The 12738-nt window shown below is 42.6% G+C and overlaps 1 pseudogene; it reads right to left on the bottom strand.

Moving 5' to 3' along the window:
* Positions 1–2150: 2150 nt before the first annotated feature.
* Positions 2151–2769, bottom strand: LOC132577545 (membrane protein BRI3-like; annotated as a pseudogene).
* Between the last annotated feature and the right edge of the window lie 9969 nt (positions 2770–12738).

Raw genomic sequence — 12738 nt, 5'->3', positions numbered from 1 at the left:
GTGTGATATACTTGGTATCCCAGAGAGGAGCTATGGCTCAGTGGTAGAGCATCTGCTTTGCAAGCAAAAGGTACCATAAGAACATAAGAACATAAGAGAAGCCATGTTGGATCAGGCCAACGGCCCATCAAGTCCAACACTCTGTGTCACACAGTGGCAAAAAATGTTATATACACACATACACTGTGGCTAATAGCCACTGATGGACCTGTGCTCCATACACTGTGGCTAATAGCCACTGATGGACCTGTGCTCCATACACTGTGGCTAATAGCCACTGATGGACCTGTGCTCCATATTTTTATCTAAACCCCTCTTGAAGGTGGCTATACTTGTGGCCGCCACCACCTCCTGTGGCAGTGAATTCCACATGTTAATCACCCTTTGGGTGAAGAAGTACTTCCTTTTATCCGTCTTAACCTGTCTGCTCAGCAATTTCATCGAATGCCCACGAGTTCTTGTATTGTGAGAAAGGGAGAAAAGTACTTCTTTCTCTACTTTCTCCATTCCATGCATTATCTTGTAAACCTCTATCATGTCACCTCGCAGTCGACGTTTCTCCAAGCTAAAGAGTCCCAAGCGTTTCAACCTTTCTTCATAGGGAAAGTGCTCCAGCCAGAACATCTCCTCTCTCCTGGAAAGCTCCTGTCAGTTCAAATAAACAATAATGACCTTAAAAGGTCAGCTTCCCATGTTCATATATGGCTACTTGCTCTGTCTTACCCCCTCTCTTCATTTCTTGCCCATTGTTCAGATGGGAATTGGGAGTGCTTGGTAGCAGCCAGATACTGGGAAATAGTGCTTAATGGAAATGTATGTAAGGCATATGTACTGCAAGAAGTGACACCCACACATGCTATTAATAGATTCAGGTGGGTAGCCATGTTGGTCTGAAGCAGCAGAACAAAGGCTGAGTCCAGTGGCACCTTTAAGACCAGCAACGTTTTATTCAAGGTATAAGCTTTTGTGTTCATGCACATTTCTTCATCATATGCTATTAATGTGTGCTTTCAGTAAAGTTGGCTGGCAACTGGTAGGAACCTGAGTGGAGGACATAGGGGGCACTATCTCGCAATGGTATTATGACTGTGGTAAAACCATAGAGTTTCTGTGACTTCTAGAGAGGTGTGATATCACTTATAGGTTTTCCCTGGAAGTAATGTAGCACTGATGCCTGATACCTATTTTTCCTCTCCCACTGGCCAGCAAAGTGCAGGTGGGTAATAAGAGCTGTAGGTGGGTGAACAAATGGCAAGCTTCACTTTTGGTAGAAACTTCACTTCTAACACGCAGGAAGGATTAAGAGAGGAACTTGAACTGGAACAAACACCAAATTGAATGGAAAGTGGGGTAGACCTTAAATAGCAGTAGTCTCTCACACACTAACAAAAATAGCAAATTAATCACAATGTCACATATGGATCAGTCACACAGGAGCTATGCTTTTCACAGAGCTGTAGAACCTAGGAATTCACAGTCTCAATATGACAAGCAGTGGCCCAGACATAACGCTCTTCCGATTGGATAGCTTCCCTGTTGCTTTCACTATTGCTATTTTACTGCTAAATCTGTTTTATGCCCTTGGGTGCGGTCAGACGTCCAAAAAACCCCGCTACGGGCATGAGTTGAGCCCGCAAGCATGTCGGATTTTACCCGGACGTTCACACGTCCACATCTGTGAAGCATGCTTAGCCCGTGCCCGTTCCACGCTGATGCGCCTTGCTCGCGGATTAATTTGCTACTGCTTTTAATCCGGAACAAGACGCTTCCTGAGCGCTTCCTGAGCGCTCTGGAGCATCTGAACGGGCAATCGTTGCTGAGTCACACTTCCAGCTTCCCGCCACAAACAAAATGCATATCACTGTGCCATCGAAGGAAGGAACTCGAAAAAATTGCTTATTAGCGGCTGTATTCCTAAGCTTAATTGGGGGGGGGGGGGGCTTCCGAAACGTGCGTGCCTGGCCTTTTTTTTTTTAATATTTTAGTTTATTGCGTAATAGCGATATATCGAAATCTCGATATGCGAGTATCGAGATTTCCAGCATGTGAGGCGATCTTTTCCGAAAAGTAGTGCAAAAAAAAAAGAGCCATTTTTATTTAAATTTTTTCAAAAGGTGCATTTAAACAAGAAGCCGGGTAAGGATTTCGCGCCCTGCATTAGACATGCCCCTGGAACAGCTTTTGCATGCAAAAGATTTCACTTCGTCACACTTATACAAAATCAGCTCTGAAGCATCAACGTGATTGTACATGGCATTTACATTGGGGGGGGGGGGCAGGGAGGGAGAAAAGGTTCTACAATACAGTTACGGCTCCCCAAAAGCCTCTGTGCGTCTGTGTCGTCGATGGAGCCCTTAATCAAACGTCGCCCCGCAGTTAGGGCATCTCCGTTGCCTCAACGCAAGGCAGAAAAGAATTCCGATAGGGAAAAAGGCAATCGCGCAAAAGACGCCGAGACAGGTGAAAGTGTGTCTTCCAGGACTCCGACTCTGCATGCTGGCAGCCACCTACTACTACAACCGAGGTAGTGGTTGTAGGTTGTTGGATTATCGTGTAGGTGGTGTTGGGGTAGGCATGCGGAGAAGCAGCAGGAGGAACAGCGTAGGCTGCGGGGGACCCCGTGGGGTACGTGTAGGGCGGCGGCTGAAAGCCCGGCTGGACTGAAGGGATGGTCCCGTAGCCCCCCTGCTGCCCATACTCATAGCCGCCTCCCTGGGCGGCCGGGCTGTAGGCGGGGGGTCTGTCTTGCAAGAGGGGCTTATTGTCCATTGCTCAGGCAGGGCGAGCCACCCTCCCCAAGCCAGAGAATCGGCAAACGTTGCTGAGCCAACTTTTTGCACCCGGCTTTTGCAACGGGAGGAAAGGCAGGAGGCGCCCAGGGAGCAGCGCTAGAGCTGGAGAGCTTGCAAAATAAAATAAAATAAAATAATAACCGGCGCTTGCAAAAAGATCCCACCCCGCACACGCCCCGCAAGGCAGAGGCAACGCTAATTCGACACAACGATATATCGATATATCGATAGAGCTGCCGGGGAAACAAAAAAAAAAAGGTTTAAATAGCCGGAAACCCCGCTACTGCAAACGCGCATGCTCTCAGCAGAAACACACCCTCTGTTAGCCCAGCACTGCGCCTGCGCTAATGCGGATTGCCGCCATCTGAAAGAAGTTCCGGAGGGCGCTGTGTGATCGAGCAGGGGACGGGATCAACACGGCATACCATCGGAACAGTAAAGGAACAGCAGCTGTCTGATCGGGAAACAGGATGCGGCGGATTATCTGACATACGAAATAACGGCGCTTTAAAGATGGGTTGCTGATGGATTTAATATAAGTGTGACCTCACCCAAGGCTTGCTATTATATATTCACTATCGCCTGAACCATACTCCTCCCTGTTCTCTGATTCTGAACTCAGATTGAACTTTGTGGGGACAAAACAGCCAAGGAAGGTGAGGCCAAGGTTGCTGGAGAGGGAAACACATTATTGGTGTCTATTTGCCAATGCTAGAGGTCTCTAAGCCAAGATGTGGGGGCTGGAATACTTGGTGCTAAATAACAGTTTAGGTTTGTTTGTTTGTTTGTTACACTTATATCCAGCCCTGTCCCATAGTGGGCTCAGGGCAGTTCACATCATAGATAAAATATGATAAATATGTGATTAAAACCAGTTTAAATAATGCAATTAAATAAGACAAGATGGCAGCAAAAACATACATTGTTTCAGAGCAGTCCAATATGTCTCCTGTTAGATATTAGCAGGATAGTAAGCATTTGCAGGCTTACTTTGGGCAGGGGAGGCTGGGATGGTGAAGAGCAGTGTTCCCTCTAAGCTGAGTCAGTGTGAGCTAGCTCACAGTTTTTTAGCCACCAGCTCACACATTTTTGTCTTAGCTCAGGAAAAATGGCTCCAGAGCAAACTAATTTATGCAGTAGGTCTATGGTGTGGTACAATGATTAAAAGTGTTGGACTAATATCTGGGAGATTGGGTTAGGGTTGCCAATCCCCAGGTGGGGGCAGGGGATCCTCCGGTTTGGAGGCCCTCCCCCCATTTCAGAATCATCAGAAAGTGGGGGTGGGGGGAGGGAAATGCCTGCTGGGCACTCCATTATTCCCTATGGAGACCAATTCCCATAGGGTATAATGGAGAATTGATCTGCGGGTATCTGGGGCTCTGCGGGGGGCGAGATTTGAGGTAGAGGCACCTAATTTGCAGCATAGCATCCAGTGCCTTTCCTCAAAACACCCTCCAAGTTTCAAAAAGATTGGACCAGGGGGTCCAATTCTATGAGCCCCTATCTTTCATTATTTCCAGTGAAGGGAAGGCATTTAAAAGGTGTGAAGTCCCTTTAAATGTGATGGTCAGAACTCCCTTTGGAGTTCAATTATGCTTGTTACAACCTTGCTTCTGGCTCCACCCCAATTTCTCCTGGCTCTAACCCCAAAGTCTCTTGGCTCCACCCCCAATGTCCCCATATATTTCTTGAATTGGACTTGGCAAGCCTAGATTGGGTTCTGAATCCCCACTCATGCTATGGAAGCTTGCTGTGTGACCTTGAGCCTATCAGTTTGTCAGCCTCACCTACCGCACAGAGTTGTTGTGAGGTTAAAACGGAGGAGAGGAGATGTAAGCTGCTTTAGATCCCCCTTGGGAAGAGAGGTGGGGTACAAATAAATAAATACATAAACAAAGGAAGAAATAGGCAGAACAGTGAGGGAGTATGATAGAGGTTTATAAAATTACGCACAGGGTACAGAAACTTGATAGAGACTATTTATTCCATCTCCTAAAATACAAGAAGAGGGCATCCAAAGAAGCAGTAGATTTGAAATGGACAAAAGGAAATCTTTATACAGTGAATGATTAAAATGAAGAATTTGATGCCAGAGGATGTAGCAATAGCCACAGGCATAGACAACATCAGAAGGGGATTAGACAGATTCAAGGAAGAGAGGTCTCTCAGTGGCTGCTAGCCATGGTGATAAAGGGAACCTCCATGTTCAGAGGCAGTCAGCTTCAGAATCCCACTGCCAGGAGGCAACGTCAGGGGAAGGAATTGGCCTTTGTGCCCTGTTGTTGGACTTCCAGAGGAACTGACTGGCAAATGTGTGAGAAAAGATGCTGGACAAGATGGGCCATAGCTTGATGTTCCTAACTCTCTAAGTGGCTATACAGGTGCCAGAATAATAAGTGCCAAGTAAAATGAACAAATGCCATTAGCTTGCCTATTATTTTTGTTATAATAAAGATCATGATAATGTACAGGAGTCTTTGCTTTATTTTCATTAGTTCATTAATGAACGTTGTGATGGACAGGAGGTTGTCCTGCCCCTGAAGGGGAAAATAGCCACTCCGCTGTTTCATCCCTGAGTCTTTGGGAATTCTGCTCCAGCATCCACTCACCTTTCAGAGGGGAGATGGAATGTTGAAGAAAAGCACACCAGGAGGCAATTCAGATGTGCTTTAGGGAAGGAGCAGTCATAGTTTGCACCTGCCCCAGAGAGAGAGCAGTGAGAAGGGTAGCTCTGCCTGGTAGTGTGGCAGGGTGCTCTGGGAGAGAACAAGAGTACCTGGTTGCGAGGCCTGTCTCTGGTGATAAGCAGACCTTGTTCCATTTAGTTTGATGCTTCAGCAAGGGCAGGCTGTTGTGGGTGGAATTGTATGTATATAGAATCATAGAGTTGGAAGGGACCTCCAGGGTCCTTTAGTCCAATCCCCTGCACAATGAATGAAATTCACAAATACCACCCTCCCTAAATTCACAGGATCCTCATTGCTATAGAATCATAGGAAAGCTCCAACATAATGGTTAGTAAGTGAAAGCTTGTTTGTACCTGAAAGCATCAAAAAGAATTCAAACCAACTTTTGAAGCCACAGCTAGCTTAAATTTATATGCCACAGCCAAGCTTATTTTTTTAACTATCTGAAAACCCATGTTGCTGATCTGTTCTTTAAAACCATTCTGTAAAAAAAAACACTTTGTTATTTGTATACAACTCCTGTCTCAGTGATCTCCATGTTCTTGTTGACCACAAAACTTATCTCACGGCAGTGAACTCCAACCTTTTAGACTTGCTGTCCTAAGAACATCTTGTAACGGATGGGAAGGCTTACAGTTCTAAACAAACCTGGTTCCCCAAAATCATAAGAGGATGTGTGGGTCCCCTTCAGCCATTAGAATGGCTTCTGTCACAAATGTATACCCCTAAAACTTACCAGACCTTGAAATCTTCAGAAAGACAGATATTTCCTTGTTTCCCACACCCCCCACACCCCCAATTCAACCATAAACTAGGCTTTCAAAAGCATTTTTGGATTTTCCTACTATTAGTCAATGGGTCTCACTGAGTGCTTAATCTTGTTTTAAAGGCTAAGGTGTGAGGGCATTTACAGATATCATAAAAAGTACTGTTTTCCTCTGTTGCTCTATCACCAGTTAAATATTCTTTTTAGCATCTTTTTTTTTTAAGGAAACTGAATGTTGAGAATACAAGAATCAATAGAGCAATGGTGGCAGTCCTGTGCTTACAGAATGAACATATGAAGCTGCCTTATACTGTTTCAGACACTTGGTCCATCAAAGTCAGTATTGTCTTCTCAGACTGGCAGCGGCTCTCCAGGGTCTCAAGCTGAGGTTTTTCACACCTATTTGCCTGGACCCTTTTTTGGAGATGCCAGGGATTGAACCTGGGACTTTCTGCTTACCAAGCAGATGCTCTACCACTGAGCCACCGTCCCTCTGAATGGAAGTCAGGGCCTCATCTCCACTTGTATCATTTGGACTGCAACATAAGGTTGTATTGTTCAGGCCTTTTCCTGAATTGTTGTAATGATATTTGTGTTATTTTTTTAAAAAAAATATCAGGGTGCAATATTGTACTTGTATGATTGTAAACCTCTTTGAGCAGTGAGGAAAGGCAGTATAGAAATTCAGGAGTAAATAGTACCATGATAACAGACTCAGTTGTTTTGGTTAAATCAATACTTAAGCATTCCTTTGCTTTTATGCTGTATATCCTGTAAATATATTTCCAGATTTCTCAGCCTACGTTTTATTGTTCTTCAGGCTTAGTTTTCCATCATCCGTTTTACATATTTTTAAACTGAAGAAAATATGCACTGGAACGGCAAGGATAATGGAGCGAGGAACAAGGATTCCCAAATGCTGCATTAAGGGAACAGGCAGCTTTTCAATACAAAAGCCAGAAGTTGCAATCCTGCCCCATTAAAATTAATGAGAGTTTTGCTTTGATTTCTATAGGTTTAGGATTGCACCCTGAATAAACTAGCTCAACACAGCCTACAAAACATGTAAAACCTTGCATTTAAATTGCCTTTATTCCCCTTGGTTTCAGTACAATTGTACTGGCTTATGTGGTCTGCAGATCCCAGGCTCAGATCTTGAATGGAAAGAGAATTAAAAGATCTTGGGCTAATGATCCATGGATGTTTCAACAGTTTACAAACTAATAGAGCATCCTTAGCCAGCTGTGTCCATATCTAAAGATCACACATGTTAAGCAAGTTCATGCACTTTCCTGAATTAGGCCCTGTGCCTTAAAATTTATGAACATATTTAATGGGTAGCTTGGGAGTAGGGTCTGTGAATACAGTAAAATTACCTCCGTGCTGAAAGTGGAGGATAGACTTAATCTAAGTGTCCATGCACTGATTCACTCTTCTAATTGTGCATGAACTTGAAGAATCCATTTATAAAACAATTCCATTAGCCATATGGCATAGGCTGGGGGCATTCTCTAGATTCTAGTGGAAAGAACTTTGTGCACTTCACTTGTGATAAAATTCACTAAGCCTCATTGTTGAGCCTGCTTGCGGGAAAGGGCAGAATACAAATTAACAAAAATAAAAGTAAATAAATAAACAGTAGACAATGCTGTCCTACAAGGAGGTTCAAGCAAAATGCACAGGGGTTAGGAATGCCATCTTTGGCTTGAGAAAATCCTAGAAATTTGGAGCTTGGAGCCTTGGAAAAGGAGGAGTGGCAAGAGGAGGGAGCTCAGTGGAGACATAATGCCATAGAGTCTACCTGCCAGAGCTGCCATTTCCTCAAGGGTAACTGATTTCTGGAATTTGGTGATCATGAGGCCCATCAACCAGGGATCCTATCACTGTTTGCTTTATGTAGTAGAAGTCCACATCAGTAAGCAGCAGAACAAACAAAAGTAAGACTACTATGAGGCTACTAGCACCTCATCTGTTCAAGCAAACAAGAAAGTAAGCATGTTTTTAAAAACCAAAGAAACTTGAGGCTGTTCTGGTTATTTGCTAATTTCAATTTTTTTTTTTAAATTGGCAAGTTTGATGCAGTTCAGAAAATGCTGAATGATACAGGATGGTCATCTAGTCCACCTGCTCCATGCAGGAATACACAACCATAGAATCACTGACTGTTGGTAATTTGGCCTTTGCTTAAAGATCTCAGGAAAAAGAGATTCCACCACTTTCCTAAGGTAGTCCATTCTACCGTTGAATGCCTCTTACCATTAGAAAGTATATCTTGCCACAGGAGGTGATGGACTCTCTCTCTCTCTCTCTCTCTCCTTTTACATGAGTAAATGCATCCCAACACATTAGCCATCCCTGAAAGCTATGAAAGAGAGATTTATATCAATAACTCTGCTCTGAATTTGACATTAGAGGTGCAAAGGGGTTTTAGCAAGTGTGAAATGTCTTTAAATTCCTTTATCCTCACACTGCTCAACAGCTACCAATATTAGCTAGAAGAACCATGGTGAGAAACTATTTGTGGTTGCTGTCTGACAATCCAGGGTCTAATGCTGTATTTAAAATTAAGCTCTGATTGCAAAGGATAAGGATTGTTTCCTTTAATTTTTCATCTAGGGAGACATAAAGTGACCTATGGTTAGCTAGAGGAAATGAAAGAGGGATGAGACCTACAATTAGAAGTAGTCCAGGTGGTTTTACTGCTTCCTTATTTTTCTTCTTTCTTATATTTCTCTCTCTCTCTTTCGTCTCTCTCTCTTTGTGTATGTGTGTATGATGAAAAACTTGTGATATCGTGAAGGGAAGAATGTAACCCTACCATTTTATTTTATTTTATATAAAGGCACAACGTGTTTCATTAAAACAAGATTCCAGACGTGTTTCATTAAAATAAGATTGCTGAAAAATACTCCACTGATGACTAGATCTTAGGCGGAAGATTAATGGAATGCTTGTCATGGTCTGTGAACAGATAACACTTTATCTGTAATTCCTGGGATATATTACATTCAATACACAGGATGATTATCCTTTCAAGTTGCCCCAATAAAGAATATAGTTTAATGTAGTTATTGGTTACAGAATACCATTCTTGAGGGATTTTGCTATATACATGAAAAGATGATAAAAATCACCAGCGAGTTATGTTTAAAAGATAAATGTGGTGAGCCATAGCCAATAGAATATTTCTAAAATGTTGGTATATTTTGTAAATTAGGATATATCCACAAGAATGTCCTTGAGCTCCTGTTTTGATATTTTAGCATAAGGAACGTTATCCTGTTTTGATATTTTAGTCTAAGGAATGTTATGTGGCCCTTTCTTACATGTCTAGGAAAATGCTGATCACCACCTTGAGGTCAGGCAGCAATTTTTCTCTAGGCCAGTTTGGCCAGGGATCATGGAGGGTTTTTTTTTTTGCCATCTTCTGGACATGAAGCAGGGAACACTGAGTATGTGTGTGTGAAGGAGGTATTTCTGAATTTCCTGCATTGTGCAGGAGGTTGGACTAGATGACCCTGGAGATCCCTTCCAACTCTATGATTCTATCCTTAAACTATAAACTATGTGGGATAATTTAATCCTTTACTGCCTTTACTGCCTATACCACCCATTGTCCTCCCCTACAATGACTCACCATCTGGACTATTATATTTAGGCTGATATGTATGTTTAATCTGCAAAATATACCCACTCTGCCTATATTTTATTGAGTTGTGCTGTTTTAATTGTATATTATTATTTTATTGTTGGATTTTAACTGTTTTTCCTATGTCCTGAGCCCATTATAGGAAAGGGCAGAATATAAATCTACCAAATAAATAAAAATAAAGTAAAATCCCACATGGTGTGTACACACACCTCTACATACAGGTGGAAACTGATGAGGAATTCACTGGAGGTGGGGAAAGATGGGGTGAAGAGAGGATGAAGAGTCTTGTTGTCATCTTGTGTCTATGAGCATAAGAACCCATCAGAGATTCATTCTATGTTTTGCAAACTCTCAGGAACTGTCTATGAGCTTCTGCTGATTAGTTAATGGAATCCAGGTGAGATGATTCTGAGGAACTCAACACTATGGGTTAAGAGTCTTTCCAGTCCTACCTTTACCTCTAGCCCCATGCCTACTGTGTCTTCATGCTGGTGGATGTTTACATATAAAGTGATGACCCACAAGCACAAAGGTGGTGTGAAGAAACCAGTGAATGACTTAAGTAAGCTCAAAAATTTAATTTGAACAGTGTAATAATTTATTTTGCTTTGCGTCAACAGTGGTTTTTAAAATGCCTTTGAATTTGAAAATACCTTTATATGGGGTATCATTTACCAACCTCCAGGTGGGCCTGTGAAATCCCCTGGAATTCCAGCAGATCCCCAGATGACAGAGATCAGTACCTCTAGAGAAAATGGCTGCTTTGAAAGGTGGACTCTATGGCATTGTACTCTGCCACAGATGGCTCTGACCCAACAATGTGCACACAACTCTACCCATAAATTGTTTGGCAAGGAGATTAAATTCAACCTTCCATTCTACCCTCCCCCTCCTCCATAAAAAGCTTTTTAGTTTTATCTTTGTTTGCTATCTGGGGCTCTGGTTGCATAGCCCTAGATGTTGGACTGCATCACAAATCTCCGTGCATTTGGGTTCAAACTCTGTCACTTGGGTTTTGCTTTTGATTTTAACTGGAAAGGTTTAAAATTATTAATCTGCTTTGGAACTGTGAAGAAAGATGGGACATAGCTGACTAAATAAATCTTTGGTTAAAGCAGGGGTGGCAAACGGTAGCTCTCCAGATGTTTTTTGCCTACAATTCCCATCAGCCCCAGCCAGCATGGCCAATGGCTGGGGCTGATGGGAGTTGTAGGCAAAAAAACATCTGGAGAGCTACCGTTGGCCACCCCTGAGTTAAAGGATCAGTAGTGTATGATGTGAAAGAACACCATTGCTAGTACCTGAGACCGGGTGAGATCTTCTAAGTATAAACTTTCTCAGGTAGCCAAGTTCTTTCAGTGCCCCATGTCCTTAAAGCTTGTGTCATAGTGAAATTGCTTTGTCTTCAAGACCTTGACCCATGTTCACCACTAGATGCAGGTATCCAGGCCTTGAATTCAGCAGGAGCTCACAGGAGCACAGCTCTTGAACCTTTTTGATGGTTCCCCCTCCTCCTCCCCACCTTGTCCATTGAATAGTAGGTGCAGCTGCATAACGATCCCTGGATGAGCTCCACCACCTATTTTTCTACAAAACAACCCCTGCATGTATCAGCTAATGTTTCTGGATGAGGATGCTTATCCTGTTTGTATTAAAAGGCACATTCAGCCAGTTCTACAGGGCTTGGAGACATATGTGGATGCAGACTTGGATGTGCACCTGCACCCAAATTGGCTGCAAGCACAGGACATTACCTTCACCTTTTTCAGATGCCAAATTTTTGCAATAGTTTAAAAAAATCCAGCAGAAGCCCCAGTGGGAACTTGGAAAGAAACACAGAAAAAGCCCCTGGAGACAAGGAATGGACCTTGCTCCTGATTCTGTTCATTGGAAAAGTGGCTGAAAGCACAAGACAGCAGCACCCAAAATGACTAAATGGTCAGAGATTACCACAATGCTGAAAAGTTGAAACACTGAACTTAAAATGAATGTTAATTTCCCCCCCCAGTGGAAAGTCCAAGAAGAAGTAAATTGTATATAATGAGCCTCCTTGAGTAACAGTACCTTGAATCAGGAGAACAAGGTGGAAGTCACACTTTCGTCAACAAAAATTGTTTGTTGACACTAATGTTGGCTGATTTGTTTGTCCTTATAGGTAAAAACTAATAATGCCCTTTCATGTAGTCTAGGAATGCCATCAAGATTTTAAAGGAACTTGTCTGCAATTCCTTTATGGCCAAATAGCACATTAATGCATGGAGTAATAGTGTAATCAAATCCTGCTATGAGACAGAGGAAAGCAATTTTCCCCCTCCTTTTCTTCTTTTTTTTAACTGTAAGAATTTAGCAACCTTCCAGTAATCACATTGATTATACGCCTAGGCTCATACTTTCTCCAGAGACATTATCAAGGGAATAACAACAGATGCTAGACTGGGTATCAGTCTCTTGTGAATTAAAAACAACATTGACAGCTTTGAGAGGGGAAGTTTACATCCAGAAAGTGTTGGAAGATCTAGTTGAAGATTAGTATTAACTCATGTGGGGGGGAAAGGAGGTGAAGTCTTTTCCATAAATCATTCCAGATACTAATTTGATATCAAACATGAACCTTAGCATGTGTCATATAATCTGGTTTAATGCCCCTGGGGCTTATTAAAATGGTGTGAGCCAAAGAGTGCAGTTATTTAGACAAGTCTGAATTAACTCCTTGCAAGGAAGAAAAAAAACCCCTGCCTTAATTTATAATTGTTTTGAAATTAAAGATTGTTTTTACCAGTTCAACCACCAGCAAGAAATAATGTTCAGACTGGAAAGTTTGATGTGAGTACAATTGGTAAG

This window comes from Heteronotia binoei, chromosome 9, assembly GCF_032191835.1.
Source record: "Heteronotia binoei isolate CCM8104 ecotype False Entrance Well chromosome 9, APGP_CSIRO_Hbin_v1, whole genome shotgun sequence".
NCBI lineage: Eukaryota > Metazoa > Chordata > Lepidosauria > Squamata > Gekkonidae > Heteronotia > Heteronotia binoei.
Note: the sequence above shows the minus strand (reverse complement) of the source record. Positions and strands in the feature narration are given on the sequence as shown.